Raw genomic sequence first — 5,224 nt, forward strand, 5'->3', positions numbered from 1 at the left:
CTGTTCCTCTGCACGCCTTCTCCTCCATTTTCTTTGTCCTTTCCTCTGTTCTCCCTCTTGTTTGCTCTAATGTTTTACTTTCTTGTATATTTCTTTCTTGACTTCTGCTCTCTCTCTTTGTCATAATCGTGGTCTCACTCATATCCTCAATCTTCACCTGAATTCTTCACCTAAAGCCGGTTCAGCATGCTTACATGTGTCTATTTTTAGGCATTCCTGCTTATCATGACGGCATCACCTTGAGTATTAACTCGAATACGTGTCCCTTCCATTTTTTCATATAGGTATGCCCCACTTTTCTATATTGTCCAAGTTAGGAGGGTCTTCAGTAGTATGAACCTTCTCTATTTATATGTATCTCTGTACTCAATACATCTTGTATGATATAATTTTTTCGTAATGTACCTGTTTTTTCTACTATCAGTGTATATATATGTCTATTGATGCTAACATGTTTATCTTCACACTAGGATGTGTGCATAATGTATGGGTGTCTGTACATGTACTAATTTTGCTTTTTTTCTTTTCTGTAAAATTGTATCACAGACCATCTCTGAGGAAGGCCTATATGTGCTGGCCGAAACGTCAGATTTGAGATTTGTCTAGTCCTTTGCATCAATAAAAAATCTACTGCATTCAAAAAAAGCATTGTTTTTTGGACTCTCACTTTTTACTGTGTGCCCGAGCTCATTTTGATTATTGACATCCAGCAATGACCTGGCCCCTGCTGTGAGGTCGCCGGTCGTTGCTGAATGTCCAGCTTCATTTTTTGGTCGTCACTCTCCCGCTGTGACACACACATCGCTGTGTGTGACAGCGAGAGAGCGACGAAATGAAGCGAGCAGGAGCCGGCACTGGCGGCTGCGGAAAGCTGTAACCAGCGTAAACATCGGGTAACCAAGGGAAGACCTTTCCCTGGTTACCCGATGTTTACGCTGGTTACCAGCCTCCGCTCTTGCTGCCAGCGCCGGCTCCTGCTCTGTGCACATGTGGCTGCAGTACACATCGGGTAATTAACCCGATGTATACTGTAGCAAGGAGAGCAAGGAGCCAGCGCTAAGCAGTGCGCGCGGCTCCCTGCTCTCTGAACTGTGACATGTAGCTGCAGCACACATCGGGTTAATTAACCCGATGTGTACTGTAGGAGAGCAAGGAGCCAGCGCTAAGCGCGGCTCCCTGCTCTCTGCACATGTAGCAAAGCGACGTTATGATCGCTGCTTCTGCTGTGTTTGACAGCTAAGCAGCGATCATAACAGCGACTTACAAGGTCGCTGTTACGTCACCTAAAATGGTGACGTAACAGCGACGTCGTTGTCGCTATCGTTTAGTGTGAACCCAGCTTTAGACCAGGGGTGGGGAACCTTTTTACTGCTGGGGGCCATCTGGAAATTTCTACAAACCATCGGGGGCCGCACAAAATTATCAATGTGAAAATTACCCGGCTACATTTGGTCAAGCAATAAATTAACTCACCCCTATTGTGGTGGCCAGAGATGCTTCTCTTTGGCGCAGCGGTTAATTTTCGGTGATATTGATCATGTTGCTTCTCACAGCTGCTTTTCTAGGATTGTCTCGGTCTGGAGCAGTCAACTCTTTGTGATAATAAGATTGGTAAATCATATACATCACAACTGACACTGGGACTGCTGTATATATATATATATATACATCACAGGAGGGGCTGGGGGCATATACATCACATAGGAGACGCTGGAACTACTGTATATACATCACATAGGAGACACTGGGACAGCTGTATATATTTATTAAAGGAGATGCCCCAGCCCCTCCTGTGATGTATATGCCCCAGCATCTCCAATGTGATGTATATGCCACCAGTGTCTCCTGTGATGTGTATGCTCCAGCCCCACCTGTAATATATACATTACAGAAGACAATGGGGCATATACACTGTGTTCCAAATTATTATGCAAAACGAGTTTGAGTGATAAGGTCAGAAATTTTTTGTTTGTAATTTAAACTCATTGATGGTGATGTGTGTCAGGGTTCTTTATATCACTGAAAGCAATTGCAGATACCTGTGCAAATTAGTTTGGCAGGGGTGTCCAAATAAAGGCAAGACTACTTAAGAAGGCTGTTCCACATTATTAAGCAGCCTACTTTTTTTGCCAAAATGGGAAAGAAAAAGGATGTGTCGGCTGTGAGAAGCAACAAATTGTGGAGTATTTAGGTCATGGCATGACTACAATCAACATTGCCAAGACACTTCATCGTGATCATTGCACAATCAAGAAGTATGTAGCTGATTCACAGCACACACGTGTGCGTGCTGATAAGGAGAAATTAAGGACTCTTTCCAACAGGCAATTGTGTCAGGTTAAAAGAGCAGCTGCTAAAATGCCTTGTTATAGCACCAGACAAGTTTTTGAAGCTGCTGATGCCTCCAACGTCTCCCGAACAACAAGATGCAGGGTCCTTCAGAGGTTTGCAGCTGTGCGTAAGCCATCCTGTCGACCACCTCTATCCACTGCACACAAGCAGAAACGGCTCCAGTGGGCCAAACGATACATGAAGACTGACTTCCAAACTGTTATGTTCACCGATGAGTGCCGTGCAATGCTCGATGGTCCAGATGGAAGGAGTGGAGGACACCCCATGAAAACACGGCTAAGGAGTTAACAAGGAGGAGGTGGAGTAATGTTTTCGTCTGGAATCATGGGGAGAGAGATTTTTGGCCCCTTTAGGATCCCTGAAGGGGTAAAGATGAACTCCATAATCTATATGGAGTTTCTAAAACAGCACTTCCTGCCATGGTTCAGGAGGAAGAACCGTGCATTTCGCAGCAAGATCATTTTCATGCACCATCTCATGCTGCAAATAACACATCTGCATCTCTGGCTGCTATGGGCATAAAAGAGGACAAACGTTCTGTGTGGCCATCATCTTCCCCTGACCTATACCCCATTGAGAACCTCTGGAGCATTATCAAAAGGAGTGTCTATGATGGCGGGAGGCAGTTCACATCTAAGCAACAGCTCTGGGAGGGTATTCTGTCCACATGCAAAACAATTGAAGCACAAACCATCCAAAAACAGACAAATTCAAAGGATGAGAAAGTTCAGAAGCTTCTTTCAAACAAGGGGTTCTATGTGCAAATGTAACATCACCTAGAATTAAGTTTTGAATTGAAAACTGTTTGATTTCATTTTGTAATAAGCTGATAATGCTTATAATTTCACAACTGACCATTTTGTTTTTCAAAATAAAAATAAAAAGTTGAAAACTCTGCTGTGCATAATAATTTGGAACATGCATTTTGAGTGTTTATTATTTTTAAAAATATACTGTTTTCATACGCAGTTTGATCAAAAACATTTCAATTATACTTAAATAGTAGATGACTGGAAAATAACAATGACTGCAATTCATAAAGCTAATTTAGGAAAATATAAAAAAATATTTTTTGCATAATAATTTGGAACACAGTGTACATCACAGGAGGGGCTGGGGGCATATACATCACAGGAGGGACTGTGGCATATGTATGCCCCCAGCCCCTCCTGTGATGTATATGTCCCCAGTGTCTCCTGTGATGTGTATGCTCTAGCCCCACCTGTAATATATACATTGCAGGAGACAATGTGGCATATACATCCCAGGTGGGGCTGGGAGAATATATATGTCACAAAAAAGGCTGAGGACATATACATCACTGGGAGGCATAGATTTGGCTTTGGAGTGGAGACAGCACTGGGGGGGGCACGGACAGCACTGGGGGGCACGGACAGCACTGGGGGGCACGAACAGCACTGGGGGGCACGGACAGCAATAGGGGGGCACAGACAGCAATAGGGGGGCACAGAGAGCAATAGATGTTCACAGACAGAAATGGGGGGCACGGACAGCAATAGGGGGCACGGGGGAAACTGACAACACATGCAGAGCCCAGACATTGCAACGGGGTCACAGACAGCATGGGGGAGCATAGACAGCAATGGGAGCACAGCACTGGGGGCACAGCACTGGGGGTGGGGGGGGTCACACAGCTCTGGGGGAGTGGGGGGCACACAGCTCTGGGGGAGGAGGGGTACACAGACCTAGGGGAGGGGGGCACACAGACCTAGTGGAAGGGGGGACACACAGACCTAGTGGAGGGGAGGACACACAGACCTAGTGGAGGGGGAGACACACAGACCTAGTGGAGGGGGGAACACACAGACCTAGTGGAGGGGGGATCACACAGACCTAGTGAAGAGGGGGGACACATAGACCTAGTGGAGAGGGGGGCACACAGACCTAGGGGAGGGGGGGCACACAGCCCTGGGGGCCACACAAACCTGGGGACACACAACCCTGGGGAAGAAGCACACAACCCTGGGGAAGAAGCACACATCCCTGGTGGAGCGGCACAGAGGGAGCAGGCACACGGCAACTGAAAAATGAGCACATAGCAGCACAGTGGGAATGGGCACACAGCACAGTGGGACAGCACAGTGGGAGCGCACATGGGGGAGAGGGCACGGAGGAGCTGGCACAGGGAAGTGAGCACGGGGGAGCTGGCACAAAGGAGCGAGCATGGAGGAGCGGGCACGGAGGAGCTGGCACAGGGAAGCGAGCACGGGGGAGCTGGCACAAAGGAGCGAGCATGGAGTAGCGGGCACGGGGAGCACGCACGGGGGAGCTGTAACTGAGAAGCGGGCACGGGTGAGCGTGCACGGGGGAACTGGCACGGAGAAGCGGGCATGGGGGAGCGAGCACGAGTTAGCTGGCACGCAGCACGGGGGAGCGCGCACGGAAGAGCTGGCACGCAGCAGGGGGGAGCGCTCACCTACTAGTTAAAGCCGTCAAACTGCTGCTGGGCTTCTGTGGGATGGGGCGAAAGTGTTAACCCCGCCCACAAAATAAGTTCTGAGCACACACACACTGACCATCGTTCAGTAGTGAACGCTGAATGCGCATCCTCGTAGCGCGCATGGCGCATGGAAAGCAAGCCGCGGCTGCTGGCAGAGTCCCGGTGGCCATAAAAAAGGTCTTCCTCACCCCTGATTTAGACAAACGTATTATTTCCTTTACACTACACAAACACTTGCTACTTAGTCCCAATAAAATATCATTTAATTTTTAGAGTAGAGTTACAAAATTAGGAAAAATTCACAGGGTATAAATTCTTCTTCAAGGCAATATACAATATACAGTCATGATCGAAACTGTTGGCACTCTTGAAATTGTAACAAAAAATGAAGTATTTCTCCCAGAAAATTGT

This window comes from Anomaloglossus baeobatrachus, chromosome 8 (genome assembly GCF_048569485.1).
Source record: "Anomaloglossus baeobatrachus isolate aAnoBae1 chromosome 8, aAnoBae1.hap1, whole genome shotgun sequence".
NCBI classification, from domain to species: domain Eukaryota; kingdom Metazoa; phylum Chordata; class Amphibia; order Anura; family Aromobatidae; genus Anomaloglossus; species Anomaloglossus baeobatrachus.